At 43.4% G+C, this 19614-nt stretch overlaps 1 protein-coding gene across 3 annotated transcripts in view; it reads left to right on the top strand.

Moving 5' to 3' along the window:
- Positions 1 to 19614, top strand: part of LOC122806267 (SRSF protein kinase 1-like) — a 1654485-nt gene that overhangs the window by 460166 nt on the left and 1174705 nt on the right. The window lies entirely within an intron of this gene.

The raw sequence follows: 19614 nt of genomic DNA on the forward strand, positions 1-19614 counted from the left end.
CTCCTACAGGAAATATCTATGTTTCAGAGCAGGATCTATGCATTATCAGTTCTCTGCACTTCCCTTTGGCTTATCTACTGCTCCCAGAGTTTTCACAAAATTCCTGGCTCCAGCCGTTGCTTTTTGCAGACAGAGAAAAATTCAAATATACCCTTACTTGGATGATTGCCTTATTAAGGCAGACAAGAAAAGTTGTAAAGGACCGTCTAACCTCCGTGGGGTACACCTTCAACAAAAAGAAATCCGAACTAGACCCCAGTCAAAAAATAGTATTCCTGGGAGCAGGCTTGAACATAGCATCCCGGATGGCATTCCTTACTCCAGAAAAACATATCTGACAGGCTACTTCGCTCAAATGGCCACCAGAACCCAGCTGTCTGCAAGGAAAATCCTGCAGGCTGTAGGGTTCATGGCCTCCTGCATACTACTAATTCCGTATGCCAGACTGCATATGAGGAAACGTCAGTGGTACTTAAAAAGTCTTTGATGCCATCATTCTCAGGACTTGGAAACTATCATACCTATAATACTTTGTCCAGGACAAAGTTTCTTTGGTGGGTAGCAGCATGCAACCACAACAAGGGACTTCCCTTCACACAACCCCACGCCACCCAGACCCTAACCACAGACGCATCAGACTATGCCTTGGGTGCACATCTGGATGGCAAGTGCATTCGGGGCCACTGGAGCCCAAACCATATTCATCTGCACATCAACCAAAAAGAGATGCTAGCTGTTCATCGCGCTCTGACATCCTTCAGATCCCTACTCTCACTGGGGCCCCTTCTAGTAAAAACCAACAACACCACAGTGATGTGGTACATAAACAAGCAAGGGGGTACCCACTCTTACCCACTCTGCAGGCTAGCCATGACCCTGTGGAACACTGCCTCAGCTGTGCATATTCACCTGCAAGCTCACTGCCTGCCAGGCAAACAAAACTCTCTGGCAGACAACTTAAGCAGAAATCTCTTTGACCCACATGAGTGGCAGATCACATCATCTTCAGCCTTCTCACCCAGAAATGGGGTACCCCGAAGGTGGAACTATTTGCCTCCCCCTACAATCACCAGCTCAGCAAATTCTGGCACCAGGGTACTTCACAGCAAGGCCTGGAAAGTGGATGCCCTGTCCTTCCAGTGGCAAACCTCTCAATCTATGCATTTCCCCCGCTGCCTCTTCTTGCAAGAGTATTACTCAAGATAAGGTAGGAAAGAGGAAGGACATTCCTGATTTGCCCCAGACTGGCCACGACATTGGTACCCACTACTGTGCAGTCGGTCACCGGTGCCACCAAGGCACCTACCCCAGATTCCAACCCTCCTCCCTCAGCAGGAGGGACAGATGTTTCATCCGCAATTGCAAACCCTGAACCTTGCAGCCTGGCTTATTCCTTGAATTCTCCTCCAGTGGCCAGCCAAGCAAGCAGGTACTGGATGTCATTGGTGAAGCCAGAAGATCCAGTACCAGGAAATCCTATGCTGCTAAGTGGAAAAGGTATCGTTTCTGGATTCACTCTAAAGGAGCGGATAGAGCACAGCTCTCCTTGCCTCTCATCCTGGATTACCTAGCAGACCTTTTCCACAGAGGCCTATCCTTCTCTTCCATTAAGATCCATGCCTCTGCCATCTCTGCTCATTACAGCACTGAGCCTCTTCTCTTTTGTCACCCTCTCATCAAACAGTTCCTGAGAGGGGCCAACAACTTAAGGCCACCAAGAAGAACCCCCACCCCTGCTTGGGACCTTAATTTTGTGTTTGAAAAGCTCACATTTACCCCTCTGAGCCTGCAGCGTCAGCAGAATTAAAATTCTCTTGTTGGAAAACAGCCTTGCTTCTGGCCATCACTTAAGCTAAGTAGAGTGCCTGAGCTGAAAGCAGTTATGGGTGTAGAACCCTTCATTATTTTTCATGCTGACAGGGTCTCCCTCAGGTCTAACCTTTCCTTTATGCCCACAGTGGTGTCCAGCGTGGCTCTCAACCAATCTATACATTTGCCAACCTTCTTCCCTAATCCTCAAAATAAAGGGGAAAGGAATCCTGCACTCCTTGGACATGCACAAACAGCTCAGATTCTACCTTAATTAGGGCTAAGCCCTTCAGGAAATCTGACCAGTTACTACTCAGTTTTGTACCAGGGGCAGAGGGCAAAGCCATTTCAAAACAGACAATTTCCAAATGGATAGCACACTGTATCCATTTCGGCTGCAAACACCATGAGAAACCAACCCCTCAGGGGGTCAGAAAACACTCCTCTAGGACTTCTACCTCTACAACATTCCTCAGGGGCATCCCTACCAGGGACGTTCTGGAGGCGACTACCTGGAGTTCTGTCCCCACGTTCACCAAGCATTACCACCTGCCTAGACTTTCCAAATCCAGGGTGGGTTTTGCAGCTGCAGTTCTGCAGGGCATACTAGCCAGCCCAAACACTTCTTGACTGCCTCCACCTTTTCTCCAGCTTTGGGAATCAACCCATGTGTGACTGCAACAGTGAAACATGAAGAATATAGTACAGTTGTGTACATTTACCATAAATGTAGATGTTCAAGTGTATTCATTGTTGCAGTCCTGGCTGTTCTTCATGTTTCACTGTTGCAGTCATTACATTTGGGTAATATGCTGGCAGGTTGCCCTCAGTCTGCCTGAATAACAAAATCTTGGGTCCTGTGTCGGTTGCTGTCTCCTCTTCCATGACGTCAGGTTGTCAGGGGTACAAAACATCAGTCTTTTTTGCAGTGTGGTGCCCAAAGCAGAAGCAGTTCGCAAGTGCCGGTCAGCCGACTCCTGAAATTTTCGTTTTCGAGTTTCAGAACCAAAGTCTTCAAACTAAAGCTAAGTTCCCCATTGGGGAAACTTTTTCTTGCTCCTTACCTATGTCAGTAAAAGGTAATAATTGCATTACTTGTGGGAAGCAAATACCTCATAAGGATTTTCATTTGTACTGTATTCCTTGCCTAGGCCCTGATCACAACATGCCTTGCTGTCAGTTTTGTGCTAAATTTAACCAATGCACTATTAAATGTCTGTATATTTTTGCTTCTAAATATTTTGGTTCAAGATTTCACTACCCTGAAATGTCTGTTAGCAATCGGACTACCGGAGTTCACAAAAAAACGCAAGAAAAAAGACAGAGACAGACCGAGGTCCAAAACCGACGACGAAGCTTCTCCTAAGTCAGTCGGTTCGCCGGTACTCAGTGAGGAGCTTTTGCAGCCCCTGATACTGCTACTTTTGAGTTGCAGGCCTCTACCGAGACCCATTCGGAGTCTGGTATGCCGTGAGATTCTGCAAGTATTGAACCCGCGGATGTCTCTCCGTTGGATGGGCCCGGAGCCGCTGAGCAGGCACCGACTTCTGAGGGTGTTTTCAGGCCTCAACATTTTTATATTAAACCGACGCTGTCAACAAAAACAAGGTCAAAAATCAACTTCTGTGTCTAAAAAACTGACGTATGAGCCACGTGCTCAGGCCCCTATGCCGAAAAAACAAATTATCAGAATGGCTGAGGATTTAATTTGATCAGGTGTTCCCAAACAACCCCCCCCCATCGCTAAGAGGCCTAGGCAAGGCACTGATTATGAATCTTCAGATCAGGTTTCCATTTCTTCTGATTCCTCCTCTGATCAGGAATTTTCCATTACACCTTATGAGGATTCTGATGCAGAGAAATCCATCCCATCTGCATCTCCTCCTGAGGATTATTCTTTTGGAGAGACTTTGCATACTTTAAGGGAACATTTTCACTGGGAGAGTCAGGACTTCTGAATCCAAAAAGAGGCTTAGGGATTTCCTTCTTCCTCAGCATAGGCCTTTGGCAATACCTCCTGTATTAGACATTGTTGATGATGTGTTCTCGGAATCCAGCATGGCTCCTGATTCCCTGCCTCCAGCTCATAGTAAGCCAGACAGGTATTACAGGGTTCATGACTCCCACAAATTTCTTTTCAAAAATCCTGCTGCTGATCCTGAGACTATTTCTCAGGGTCCCAAGGGTGTTAAGGCTTCTACAGCAAAATTCCTACCACTTCTGATAGAGATTCCAGGGTGCTGAATAGATGGGGTAAGAAGGTTGATAACGTCTGCAACCTTGGTAATCAGGGCTTTAAACTGCCAGTTACATATGCTTAAATATCAACAGCATGTTATGGGCTTACTGAAACAGAAAATGTTGATTTCTGATTGTGTGGAAAATAGAGTTACAGGATTTATTGCATTCAGCAGAACAGGATGGAAAGCATACTTTGCAATGTGGTTTTGATTCCTTGGAGGCCTCTTGTAGGGCCGCCATTACTGGATCTGTGATAAGAAAGCATGCCTGGCTGAAGGAGCAAAATCTGCCTGATTATGTTAAAGCTAAATTGTTGGATGCCTCTTTGCAGCATGATACTTTGGTAATAAGGCAGAAGAGGTTTTAAAGAAAATGGAAGACAAAGCTAAATCTATGCAAACTGTAAAATATTTCTTGCAAGTGAAGCCACCCAGGTTCAGTAGGCACTGGCCTACTAAAAATTGGTCCTTTCCTGTGTCGAGCCACTCAGGGCAAACCCCGGCGCTCAAAAGGTTCCAGATATTAATCACAGGGATCTTACAGGTCAACGCAATGGGGTGCCTCCACCTCCAAATCTGGAGGTAACAAAGCACAACCCTACAGTAAGCAGTCTCAATGACTTTCCTCTACCATCTCCAAGCACTTATCTTTTGGCAGCCCCCTTGGGGGGAAAACTAGCACTTCATGCTCAAAATTGGCGGTTAATTACCCAGGACAAGTGGGTATTAAACATAGTATCCCAGGGGTACAGATTTAATTTCCATACTTTGCCAATTCCAAACGGATGGTCGGATCTGCCACAAAACCAGTGGGCAGAGGCCCAGAAACAAGTCACGTCCCTCATGGATATGGGGGCTATTCAACCGGTACCAGAAAAGAAAAAAGGACAAGGATTTTATTCAAGACTTTTCCTGGGACCCAGAAAAGACAATTCATGGCGTCCAATACTGGACTTATAGATTCTGAATATATTCCTGGACATTCCAAAATTCAAAATACTGACTTTTCAACAGCTACTGCCTATGCTAGGCAAGAATGCTTGGTTAGTAACTCTAGACTTGAGGCATACCTGCATTATCCCAATAAGGGAATCTTGCAGAAGATACCTCTGCTTCAAAGCAGGTTTTTTGCATTACCAATTCTCTGCACTGCCCTTTGGCTTGTCTACTGCGCCCAGGGTCTTTACAAAGTGCCTGGCACCAGTAATTGCATTCTGCAGACAAACATTCAAATTTATTCTTATCTGGACGATTGTCTCAGTCAGGCAGAGAACAAGGACACTCTTCTTCAGCATTTTGCGTTTGTAAAAAGGCTTCTAACATGCCTAGGGTACACCATAAATGAAAAGAAATCACAACTGGTACCCTCTCAAGTAATTACATTTCTGGGTGCAAGCTTGAATACAACTGCCCAGATGGCTTACCTCACGCCAGACAAACAAATGCAATTGACAACATACTTCAAACAAATGGCAACAAAAACCAAGTTATCTGCAAGACAAATTCTGCAGGCTTTGGGGTTCATGGCATCCTGCATTCTACTAATTCCATATGCGAGACTGCATATGAAGAAACTTCACTGGTACCTAAAACGTTTATGGAGTCAACATTGTCACAGCCAGGAAACAATGATTCCTCTCATTCCCTGCCTAAAACAGGAGTTTCTTTGGTGGGCAGAGACATGTCACCAAAACAAGGGACTGTCATTCACTCTACCCCCTGCCACCTAAACCCTAACTACAGACGCATCAGACTATGCTTGAGGGGCCCACCTGGTAGGGAGATGCATTCAGGGCAGATGGAGCCCAAACCAAATGCATCTGCATATCAACCAGAAAGAAATGCTAGCTGTTCAGAGTGCTCTGACAGCGTTCAAGGACTTACTTCATCCAGGACAACTACTGATAAAGACTGACAACACCACAGTTATGTGGTACATAAGTAGGGGGGTACCCATTCCTACCCCCTTTGCAGACTAGCCATGGCCTTGTGGAACACAGCCTTGACTTACCAAATACATCTTCAAGCTCAATTCCTGCCAGGAAAGCAAAATACTTTGGCAGACGATCTAAGCAGGAATCTTATGGACCTGCACGAATGGAAACTGGATCCACAAATCTTCAGCATGTTAACACAGAAATGAGAAAGCCCAGACATAGTTTTGGGGAGAGGCAAATATATCTATCATTTGGACAAATTCTGCACACGAACTCATCATAAAAAAGCATGGAAAGTGGATGCTGTATCCTTCAGCTGGAAAAGCCCGTCAGTCTGTGCCTTTCCCCCTCTGCCACTGCTCTCCAGGGTCTTATTAAAAGTCAGACAGGAAAAAACAAAAATGATTCTAATTGCTCCGGACGGGCCTCGCCAACAGTGGTACCCACTTCTAAGGAATGTCACACCTTCCTCCATGATACTTCCCTCAAACACCTCATCTACTGTCTCAGCAGAAATATCAAATTCTGCACACTCTGCTCCAAACTCTGAATCTTGCAGCATGGCTAATCAACTAATTATTCAAACCACATCTCAGTAAACCAATGATGGATGTCATTTTGGAAACCAGAAGGCCTAGTGCTAGAAAATCTTATGCTGATAAATGGAAGAGATTCTGTGCATGGAACCAAGCACAAGGAATAGATGCAGCAAAGTCCAATATTCCTCAGATTTTACAATACTTAACTGAGATGCTTGACAAGGGCCTATCTTTTTCTTCAATGAAAATCCATGCCTCTGCATTCTCTGCTCATTACAACACAGAGCCTCCCCTCTTTTCTCATCCACTGCTAAAACAGTATCTCAGAGGGGCCAAAAATTTAAAGCTTTCCAGGAGAGCACCAACTCCTGCATGAGACCTCAATTTTGTGCTGGAAAAACTCACCCTGCCTTTTTTTGAACCAGCAGCTACTGCGGATATAAAATGTCCATCTTGGAAGACAGTTTTTCTTTTGGCAGTCACTTCCAGCTAGAAAGGTTTCAGAACTACAGACTCTCATGGCAGTGGAGCTTTTCATTATATTTTACCTGGACAGGGTGGCCCTCTGGACCAATCCTTCTTTTATGCATAAGGTGGTATCCAGTGTGGCTCTTAACCAGATCATTCACCTGCCAACATTTTTCTCAAATCCGCAGAACAAGGGGGAGCGGATTATACATTCATTGGATGTACACAAGCAACTAAGATTCTACTTAAACAGGACAAAATCTCTAAGAAAGTCTGAGCAACTACTGGTAGCATTTGCTACAGCATCAGAGGGGAAGACTATATCAAAGCAGACTATTTCTAAATGGATAAGCCACTGCATTTGTTTCTGCTGTTTGCACCATGGTAAACCTGTGCCCAAGGGGATCAGATCCCATTCCACCAGGGCTGCCTCTACTTCAGCAGCTTTTCTCAGAGAGGTCCTAACCAAAGACATTCTAGAAGCTGCTACTTGGAGCTCTGTTCATACGTTCACAAAGCATTGCCATTTACCTTTCTTCTCTAAATCCAGGGCAGGCTTTGCCACTGCAGTCCTGCAGGGCATTATAGCTGCTCCTAATGCTGTTTAGTTCCCATCCTCCCATCATAGCTTTGGGATTCTACCCAAATGTAATGACTGCAACAGTGAAATACGAAGAACATAGTACAGTTATGTACACTTACATAAATGTATATGTTAGAGTGTATTCACTGTTGCAGTCCAGGGTACCCACCCTCCATCCCCCATTGTATACCTTTTTCTTTCCTTCACTATACTCAAAAGCCTTTGTGGTGTATTTGCTTTTAGTTGAAGGTAAACTTTGTCTAAGGTGCATTTATAGATTTACCGTTTATTTATATATTTGTGCTCCCCATTTGGGGGGCACCTGACATCTGGGGTAAGAAAAACTGATTAAAATGGTGTCGGCTGCATGTTTTATACCCCCTGACGTCATGACGTCATGGAAGAGGAGACTGCAACCGACACAGGATCCAAGACTTTGTTATTCAGGCCAACTGAGGGCAACCTGCCAGCAAATTACCCAAATGTAATGACTGCAACAGTGAATACACACTAACATCTACATTTATGGTAAGTGTACACAACTGTACTTTTCCCACCCTCCAGCCCCCTTCTCTTTCTCTCTCTCTCCTCTCTTTGTATAATACACACCCTTTGCAGGGGTTATTGGTATTTACTTTTTAATGCTGGAGATTTTTCCACCATAGCTTAGCTTCCCTATTGGGGGGCTGCTGACATTTTAGGCCAGAAAAACTGATGAAATGCTGTCGGCTGCCTGTGTTTATACCCCTGACGTCATATTGGAGTGACAGCAACTGATGCAGAAATACTATGTCTCTGGTATTCGGGCCATCTGAGGGATACCTGCAGGCAGATAACCCAAGTGTGATGACTGCAACAGTGAATATACTCTAACATCTACTTTTATGGTAAGTGTACACAACTGTACTGTCTTCCTGGGGTGCAGGATTCTGACAGAGCTAATGAAAGCAGTTTTACCCCAAGACGAGGTAATCTCCCTAACGAACCATTTCCAGGACCTCCTCCAGATAGACCAGCTGTCAGCAGAACAGTTTATGGTGCCTTCTTGGTCTTATGGCAGCCACCATCCTTGTGCTCCCCTTGCCAGGATGCACATGAGGAAGCTATAGTGGTTTTTAAATAACGTATGGTCCCAGCACAACCATCCTCTAGACTTCCAAATACCCTTCCTACCTTGTCTGCCAACATAATTAAGGTGGTGGATACAACAGGTTTAAAGGAATCCAGGCCTACCCCTCCTATCCCCCGCACCAGCTTAACATACACACACACACACACACACACACACACACACACACACACACACACACACACACACACACACACACGCACAAATGCCTTGGATGTGGGATATGGGGGTTACTTTGGCAGTCATCCCTCTTGAGTTAACATGTCAGTATCAGGGAAATGACGTCAGTTCATTTAGCCCTGAAGGCGCTTCTCCCTATCCTTCAGCCAGGCCCTCTGCTAATCCTCATAGACACAACCACTGTCATGTGGTACATCAACAAATGGGGGACCAGATCCTACCTTCTATGCAGGCTGGCAATGCAAATTTGGGAGTTAGCCTCACAGAACAACTTATCCCTACAGGCAACATTCATCCCTTCCCAGGATAACCTGCAGGCAGATGCTCTAAGCAGATCATTCTCTCTACATCTCAAGTGGATGTGACACGGAAGTTTTCCTAGACATTTTCCAGTGATTGGGTATACCACATATAAATCTGTTTGCCTCCCCCAGAACAGACATCTGGCAGAATTCTGTACCAAACACCACTATCCCCAGCTTGGAGATGGGATACCTTCACCATCTCATGGAAGTGACTGCTTCTGTATGCCTTTCCCCCCTTCCCTCTCATTCAGAAAGTCCTCCTGAAGTTCAGGTGACTCCCTATTGGCCAAGGCAGCATTGGTTTCCCTTTCTACAATCCCTCGCCAAGGGCAGTCACCGCAAGTTACGCCACAAGGTGGACCTACTCACACAACAGAAGGAAACTCTCATCCATCCACACCTAGAGATCCTGAGCCTAACTGTGTGGTTGTTAAACTTCTAGTACAATTCAGACATCGCGACACAGAGGACGTGCTTTCTGTCCTGCAGGAGGCCAGGAAACCTTAATACAAGGAGATCCTACATTTCTAAATGGGACAAATTCTCCAAATGGTGTCACCAGAGGCGTAAGGACCCCCTTCTAGCGGATGTCCCTTTTTAGTCTTAGCTTGTGTGTGAGCTGATTAAAGCAGATCTTTTATACTCTTCAGTGAAAGTGCACCTCTCCGCTATCTCTGCCTGCCTATCCCTGGAACCTCCTTTACTCTCCAGGTTGGATGTTAAATTATTCTTAAAAGAAATCTTACACATAAAACTAGCCAGAAAGCTTACCCCACCACCCTGGGACCTAAATTGTATCCTGGAGAAAGTTTCTGACTGCATTTGAACCAGCCACTTCTGCATCCCCGCATATGTGCACATGGAAAACAGTTTTGCTGGTAGCCCTCACTTCAGCAAGAAGGGTCTCGGAGTTACAGGCACTCCATGCCTTCCTTGCACTATCTTCCATAAAGACCCACCCTCGGGACTGTGACCTGGTTGACGGGCTTTTTTAGTGCTCCTGAATAGTTGACCAGCTGCCACAGTTTGGGAGCATTTATGTCTGCACCCCATGGCCTTGGGTGTCCATCACTCAGGATATATGGGTGCAGATAATCCTAACCAGATGCTATAAGTGTCCCTTTCTTTCTCTGCCTCCATATTCAAGAAAACGTCCAGATGTACCATCCACTCAGCAGTAGGCAGCAGTGCAAGAAATAAAAAAGCTGTTGGACAAATTATCCAGAAGATCTCATGAGACCAGCATAGATGTAAAGTGTATTTAAGGGTCTTTTTGGTTCTAGAGAAAAATGGGGAACTCAGGCCCATTCTGGACCTCAGTCACTTGAACCAGCACGAGGAAGGATGATTAAATGTGCTTGATAGACCTCCGGGATGCATACTACCACATAAAAATGGACAGATGCTCCTGGAAGACTCCTCCTCTTTTGACTGGGATCCAGTCACTTCCAGTTCAGAGCCATGCCCTTTGGTCTCACCACAACCCCCTGGGTGTTGCAGAGTGTATGGCAGTGGTTGCATTTCTCAGGATTGCAGGGGTTCCAAGTGTTCCCATATCTGGAGGATTGGCTTGTAACTGCCCCCCCAGGTGTCTCCGTATTCAAGCCAGGGACACAAGGGACACCTTGCTCCATCTTTACATACAGCTAGCGATAAATGTCAACATGGCCAAGTGGAAGTTTCAACCAGTACAGTCAATAGAGTTTGTTGGAGCCCATCTGGATACCAAGCTATAGATAGCCAGACTACTGGAATCCAGGATTTTTACTATTTGGCAACAGGTGGTGACTCTACTTTTCCTTCAGAAACCTCCAGCAAGGTCTGTTATATGTTGTCTTGGCTCAATGGCAACTGTCATTACTTTAGTTCCTCTGGCCAAGTGTTATATGAGGGTGTAAAACCTCACAGCTGAGTGCTCGGGGGAGATGTCAACCCATGAATTTTTCAGTGTTCCTCATGAAAATTTGCAAAACTCGTGTACCAGTGGTGGCTAGGCTGTTCAATTTGTATCTCAGGGTTGACATTTTATTCACTCTTCTTTCTAGGCTGTAGTGACCTGAGATGCTTATCAACTGGGGGGGGGGGGTATTAGGAAAGACTGCCCCAGGGTACGTGACCCTCTTAGAGACCAGTCTTTTCATCCATAACCTGGAGATGAGGGCAGTTTCCTAATGCTGAAGGCTTTGCAGGACTGCCTCACAGGGGTGTGATCTCCATACAGACAGACAACATGGTGGTAGTTTGGTGCATCAGCAAACTGGGTGAACAAGTTCTTTCCTCAGCAAAATTGGGTAAAGGGGTGTCCAAAGTAAATTTTATGTTGGCTATATGAATGTATTTCCTGTGTTTACAAGGAGAAGGAATTGTCTTAGCCTGCAACTCTTGTTCAGGTGCTACTGCAACTCCATTTTCCTGCAAAGGTCCAGTTGATGGCATATGTTCTGCAGCTAGTTGACTGAATGTCCATACTTTTTGTTAAAAAATTGACTTGCAGACTAGGTCCAAAGCTTCCTTTTGTGTTAGCTATCCTCTGTAATATCCTTCCATGAATCCTCCTAAGATTTGTGGTAGATGGGGACTCTGTCCCATTCGTTAAGTGGATGAATGAGACCAACATCTGATATTAAAGTTATGTACTTAACCCAGATCTTTTATGGTATCTGCTTCAGTCCTTTTTCTCCTTCCTTCCCCCTTTTTCTCTCCTTCCTTCTGGTTGTCATTTCACATTTCCTGGAGTGACTGCACTGACTGACTGGATATTAAGCCTGGGTTACATACTCCTTATGGTACTGAATTTCAGGAGTTTACTATTTGTTGGTTTAAATTCTCCAAGTCTTTTGGGTTTCTAATACCATGACTGGAATGGACCCCATTCCCAAGTTAAAGCATGTTTAAAATTTATTAAATTAGTATTGTTTTAATCTTTGTTGTTAACCAGAAGTGCACCTGCAGTGTGGCCAGAATTGACTTATACAATTCATACGGTTGCATGTGCCAGTAACATGTCTAAGTATGGTTAATTCTTTTCTTACTGGGCCCCACTGCTCCTACTACTGTTGGGACTGTCTGGGTATCCTTCCAGGTTGCCCTCGTTTCTGCCTATAAATCCTGGTATTTTGACTTTGTGTCTCCCTGTGTACAAGATATTAGTCCACTGGGTGTAGCAATTTCAGTGGTCAATGCTACTTCTGTCTTCTTTTACTGGACTACTATATCTGGGTTTCTTGCATCTATTGTGTGAACTGTTTGTAATGGGTGAGCCCATGTGATATAAACTTAATCATTTTATATAATGCTTGTCAGCTACTTCAGTATTATAATGTTTACTCATTCCCCATTGCAACAGTCTTGCCATGTTATGCCTTTCAGTATACTGTCCTTCTGCCATTATGTCTGCACAATCCCCAATGTGACAGTCTTGCCACATTATGTCTTACACTAATGGCAGAAGGACTGTGTAATAAATTACATTGGCTTGCCACCTATCCACTATTTTTCCAAACTATCCAGAAATTGTAATTATTCTCTGGTAGTTCGGAAAGCACTATACAAAGTCCAGTATTCTATGTAGAAGTGTGGACAGAATGCCGGAGTTTGTTAAAAAGCAACCACTGTAATTTTTTTCCCCCACAAAAAGCATTGCTAAGGTGATGCGGTGGAGTCCAAGATACTTCACAACAAAGAAATAGTAATGCTACTTACATTAGACATGTGAAAATGGACTAAAAGGGACATTTGTCATAAAGTGGGTGTATTTATGGGTAGAGATGAGTTGGTTCTGGCAAAGTCATGGACAGAGCAGGGGGTGTGGCGTCGGTCTGGTTTTCAGCATCGCAAGAGGTGGCAACCCTAGTATTACACCCTGCAACAAGATGCGAGTCTTTTTTCCATTTCTGTTTGACAAAACTTGCATTTTTCTGTTTCTCCCACACTTTCAGTGGACTTTGTGAAAACGAACGTGTACGTAGTCCACTGTCCTAAGCCACCAATGTTAATCTTTCATCTTTTGGTTTAAATTCACCTCTCCTTAACCATTCCTGCATTCGGTCCTGATGGACATGAGGTTGTTACAAGAGTTTTCTGTTCTTGCAGATATATATGCATGCATTTTCCACATTTCTTGCCTACTCATCTGATCCTTCACCTTATATTCATTCTCTCGTTTTTTGGCACATTCAGTTGCTGCCTGATCTATCTACTTCTGGTTTGATTTCTTTTCCCGCTTTGACACCGATATGCTTCTACTAAACTAAACAGAAAAGTCATCTTAGACTTATTCTCCTTGTGTTTCAAAACCTTCACTACCATTGGGTCTTGAGGTCAGCAGATATGTATGCAGTTCTAAGATTGCGAGTCTATATACGTAATCATTTTTCGAGGAGGCCCATACCTCCTTCAGAACGGGGAATATGTAATCTTGGTATACATTGAGTTTTATAAATCATTTGATAAGCATGATGCATTTTTCTTGTTTTCCTGTCCAACTGATCCAGTACCTTTTGGGGCCAGTCCATAACTCCAAAACTGTAAGTTAGGACAGGAAGTGCATATTGGTTTCTTGCTTGGACTTTGTTCCTAGATGTCAAAGTTGTTTTCGATATTAATTTTATTCTAAAATATTCCTTACTAAGTTTTCTTCGCATTTGTTCATGTTTTATTGTTGATCCTTCATTAATTACCAAAGATTTATACACTCCCTCTCTTGTTCTATTACATTCCTGTCCCAAACTGATATTTTCTTGGTGCTGCAGCCTTTCTACTTGATAAATGTGCGAAAGCAACCTTTAAAGGCCAGATGACATTCTTGTATCATCTGAGAAAGTTATGTCCACTTGTAGTTGTGCTTTCAGTTCCTCAACTGACGAGGTATATAGTTCTAAATCATCCACAAAAAGATGAAAAGTCTTTACACTTTGACGTTTTCTTATAGCCATGACCTAATCTGTTGAGTAGACAGCTTAATGGGTTAAAGGCAAGACAAAAGAGCTGTGGTGATAGTCACCCTGTAATATGCCCTTTTGCATTTTTATCCCTGGAATAATAATTTGCCCGTTTATAGTGTTTTAACTGCAGAGTTGTTTGCCACTGTTCATGATCATTGTAATGTAATCTATCAGTGTAGGGCGTGTACGTTTGTAAGGACTGTTTTGTCCATGATTGTGGGATGCCATCAAATGCCTTTTTCAATGCCATACTTAATTGCTCTTTTTGCAGTTCTTCATTAAGACTTTAACAACAAATCCTTTGTTCCATATGGTTTTCTTTTATTACCCTTTTGTTCTATTGCAATGATTTTATTCTAAGTGACTGTGTAAACTATTGGCAGTTATTCTAATGTATAGTTTATACATTTTTGTAAGGCAGTTATTGGGCTATAGGCTTTAGGATAGCTTGCAGGTTCACTCTTGAAGTATTTTTCCTATTGACAAGGCTGGTGTCTATTCAGGATACACACATAAATAGTTCTTACTTGTAGCCAAATCTTCATGTAAAGATGTTAATACTTTTAGCCAGACGTTTGGTACTGCGTCTGGGCCTGGGGTTTTCCAGTTATTATTTCAGAATTGTTTCAATTTCTCTGGCCGTTGCTTCATTCCATTTCATATCCTGTACATTAGAACTTCTTATTATTTCCTTTACTTCTATCCATTCAGCATCGCTGTGTTCCACAGGATCTTCATAGATATTTCTCCAAAAATGCCTGTTTCTTCTTTTTTAGTTATGTTTCAATTTGTTTGCCTTGTTTTCCAAGTCTCTATAAAACTTGTTTTGAGTCGTGAGTAAATTGCTTATTTTTTTCTTTATATTTATCAGTAAAGCTCCTACGTTTTTCTGCCTGTGCTGATATCTTTAGTTTATTATTTGCAGTAGTATATGACAGATCATGATGTGTACTGATAATGCAGGTTGCTTTTTATCACCTCTTAAGTATTTTTCTTGATCTGTTACCTCTTCTGTACTCTTCCAACAGTGACACTTGTCTTAATTGCTTTATAGTTTTCTCTTTTCGATGCTTCCATGATGGCATTTCATTTCTTCCCTTTCTTTCCCTTGCTGTCCTTTGTTTTTGTGGTAAAAGTTTACAGTTATTAATTTAGCTGCACCGTAATATAGCTGTTTGCTTCTGTTCTACTGCATGAGTTTCTGTACATAGTCCTGATTACTGTGCTCATTTGTTTTATCAAACTTCTAGTATTTTTGGTTTTATTGACTTTCTGTAGTATATTTCTTTCAATGATCTTAATGTGTTCGTCCATCTGTATTAAATCAAGCATCTCTTCCCTTAGATCATTTTCTTCTAAACTGAGGGCACATTCTTTGTTCTCCATTTCCCGTGGGCATTCTACAGAAAGTTCCACAGCAACTTCTGTGCCATTTTCGCTTCAGTTTCATCTTGTCATCTTTTGCTTTTTCACATGGGAACTCACTGGCCTATCACTCCACAACATTTGCATCAGACTTGTCCCAGTTTCTGGTTCCTTCCCTTGCTGTGCAACTCCAACTGAACTTTTGTACTGATTTCCTACTGAAGGTTCCAAAGTGTCTTCATATGGCAGCTGATCATATGTTTCCTGCTCCACTAGTCTCACCCTGATTTGGGAATTCCTTATTTTATCCTGCTGTGGTGTTATCAATGTTAGAATTTCTACACTAAATCCTTCACTACCCGTAATCTATAAACTCAGTTTCTATTTCTTTAACTTCTTTATTACTGATCCTTCTTTTGACCCCCCCCCCTTTTTTTTTTGTATTGTAATATTTTCCATATCCGGATGCCTTTGCCTGTATTTCTCTCTAAATATCTTTGGTGCTGCTCTTTTTGTATTGATTAATTTTGCTTTCCCCTTTGCATAAATATTGCACCTTATTCAGTCTATTTCTTTCATCTGTCCATATTTGTTCTTGATGTCTCCTACTCCTCCTGTTTCTCCTTATCTGCTGTGATGTAACCTATAAACTTTGTACACTACTTCCTTCACTTTGAAGGTATTACATAACTTCTGCTTACATTATTTTTAATTTCTCTACTAATCTTCTGTTCTACGTTCCCCCTTTGTGATCTTATTTTTTGTATTGTGAAATGTCCCATATCTAGGTGGCTTTGTGCTTGTATTTTTCTTCAAATATCTTTGGGGCTGTTTTTTTTTGTATTGATTTTGACTTTCTCCTTTGCGTAAATATTGTACCATATCAGATCTTTCTTTCCCATTTAATTTTTATACATTTCAAAAATCTCTAAATTTTGTTCTTTATATTTCTGTACTTCCTCAGTAGTTTATTTCCAAACAGTCCAATGTTTATTTTTCTAGATAATGTTTTTTTGTGAATCTGTTGTATTAATGAACACAAATTTGCATTTGAGGCTTTTGACAGTTTTTCTTCTGCAAGTGCTTTTCTTTCCTCTAATTTCTCTCAGTCTTTTTGTGTGTCTTCTGTCTGGAAATTCTGTGCTCTTTTGCATAATCGTAACAATACATAATTTCTTTCTTTTCCTCAGTATTCCAATGTATCATCTTTGACTCTTTGGCCTATCAGCTTTTGTGATTTTTGTGGACTACCGCTACCTTCTAGAACAGGGGGACCATCTTCCACCTGAGCTTGGCCTAACCCATTTGTAGGAATGTTTCTGTGCCTTAAACCTGTCATGTTTTCCAGTCCTGGCACCAGTGCACCTGCCAAGGCTGGATGCTTTTATGCTGGGACTTGTGCACCCAGCTGTGTTTTATTTTTAAACTACATCTGTCCGTGATATATGCTGTGTAAAATACAGTCTGTATATTAGTGCTTAGTATGATAGGGTCCGCTTCATGAAGGTGCACACCAGAACTTGAGGATTAACTCGGTTGCAGCAATACTACTCTCCTTTGCTTGCTGAGTTTATCATCTTTCCTTTTGGATCTCCTTTGTGATATTTTTCCTGTTGCAGAAAGTGTAATGGCTTTTTGTTATAGGGAATGGGTAAACTGGATCTGAAGTAACTTGCTATTAGGATGAGAATTCTAGTTAAGGGGAGGAGTCTGAGTGTGGTTGAAGTCAGCGCCATGTCAGATGTGATAACACATTCATTGAAGGATGGAAATGAACAACACTGATCTGTCTTTATGGGAAGTTTCATATTTATACAACTGTTACAGGAAGCTTGGGAAATATTTTTGCCTTAAAATCTCAGGACATTTGATATTTCTCTTTTTTTTGTTTTGCTGGTCACAACTGTCAAAATAGGGGCTATCCTGCATAGAGAGAGGCAAGTAGGTCCTAACCTTGTTCTACCAAGACCGTGGTTTCATGTTTGCCTTTTTTGAAAGGATTGAATTGTAGAAATATTCACGAAGTAGCAACTTGGTCCTCTGAGCATGTTTTTACAAAGCACTAAAGACTAGATTTTTTTCTGGTCTAGATCCGGATTTGCTAGGACCTTTCTCCAGGTATTCTTAGACTCTCATCCTTCCTCTTCCCAGACATTGTAGGCTATGGTAGTCTACCCGTATAGCTAAGACTCTTGCAACAGTGATTTTAATGAAGAACACAGTGCAGTTGTGGAAGTAAAAGTGTCATTCTTCCTCAAACTGTGGGTCTCTGATCCGACCCTCAGATCTGACTCTGCCGCTTTCCAAGTTGACAGATCGAAATTTGAGCTCCTCCCATCCTACCCAGAATGCCTCATTCACCCAATCTCCCCCAGATCTTGTTTGCCACTCAGAGTACGCTGGAGGTTTTCGTAGCTCCACAAGTCCTCCAGTTTTATGAGGGATTTCTTTCAGAAAAGTGAGTTAAACCACTCTCTAGTTTCTTTCCTATCATCTTTTCTCCTACCCAGTCTTGTACTTGGCTGTTCTCAATTCCTTCCTTTCTTTCTGTCTGCTAATCTGGTTTCTTTTCAACTTTGCTTTCCCAACTTCTCTGTTTATCTTACTTCTTTTTTTTAATGTTTCCTTGTTCGCTTTTTCTCTTCCCCTTTCTTTCTGTTATGGTGGAGTCCAAGTCCGAGCCTAAATCGGACAAACCTTTAGATTTCAAGAAATACACTTCCTGTGGGCACAGGATTCCCTTGTTTGATACCCACAGGGAGTGTGTTCACTGTTTGGGGCCCTGTCACTTGGGCAGCACCTTCCCTGTCCATTCTACCTTCCATCCTATTGTCCTGGCGGATTGGAAGAACAAGCTCATTCTTAAGGGCTTGCTTCCTTCTACCTCCTCTCCTGCTGTTCCTTCCACTTCAGGGGCTCAACCCCCTGCCAGGAAATGCTCCCCTTTATAGGTCTTATGCTGTGTTGGAGCTAGTTTAAAAAAAAAAAAAAAAAAAAAAGCTCCTAAAGCATTGGATCACTCTGGGTAGAGTCTGTCGTCTCCACCTTGGGCTCCACTTCCCGGTTTGGAGCAGAGTACTTAAGTGCAGAGATTTCCCCACAGGGAGATTTCTCCTAAGAAGCCATCTAGACCACCTTCGATCACTTCTTCCAGCAGGTCTTCTGTAGTCTGTCAGAGAATGACGTGGATAGACTGAGGCAGTTTCTTCAGGCACAGATCCAGATGGAGGTTTTGCCAGCTCCGTCCACCACCGGATCTGTGAGCAGAATCTCCCATCTCGGATTCGATTTTGGTTTCTGAGTCTGCTGGTACTTTGTTTCTGAGAGCCAAGAGGTCAGAGCCGATAGTGGTGATCACTTCACTTCCGATGGCATCCCCATGTGCTTGGCACTGACCACATCAGAGCCTAGCATGTTTTGGAGCCAGAGCCTCAGCGTTGAGTCCAGGAGGCGTACGCCAACTCTGAAGTTTTCAGATGGACCTGTTTCCCTCAAAGCCTCTGCTTTTGACAGCTTGGCTCAGTCTTCCCCTTCAGAGCAGAGGACTGGGGCTGTGTGTGCACAGGGTGGGGGGGGGGGGGGGTGTCTGTTTCATTTACTTCTGTTCCGGAGAGATTATCCTAGAGAATTCCGAGTCCCTCTGGACTCGAAGTGGTGGAGAAGAGTCCTCTCACCCCAGGAGAGCCTTGGTTCTTCCTCCCTTGGCACCACTTCCCACCCCCACGGATCCTATGTTTGAGGTCTCTCATCAACCAAGGGGGCAGCTGGCCCTGGAGAGACTCCAGTCCATCCCTTCAGTGGAACCCCAGTTTTTTGCCAACACCTTCCCGGAGCATCCCACCAAGGATATTCCTCAGAAGAGACTGTATAAAAAGAGGCACCTGGACCCCCCCTTAGGAATCCCTCACTAGCGACACTGATTTCGAGGAAGAGGAGGGGGGGTCGCCAATGTCTCTGAGGATGTTTCCTTTGCAGACATCCTAGAGATACTCTGCCAGAGTTGGTCTGCCCAAAACCCCACCCCAGAGGAAGCAGTGCTGTTGGAGGCTTTCGGGTCTGGCCCATCTACATCCTTGTTGTTCTCCCCTGCAGATGCTCTTATTGACCCAGTATCTA

Source organism: Protopterus annectens, chromosome 7.part0 (genome assembly GCF_019279795.1).
Source record: "Protopterus annectens isolate FY-2018-M chromosome 7.part0, PAN1.0, whole genome shotgun sequence".
Classification (NCBI taxonomy): Eukaryota; Metazoa; Chordata; order Ceratodontiformes; family Protopteridae; genus Protopterus; species Protopterus annectens.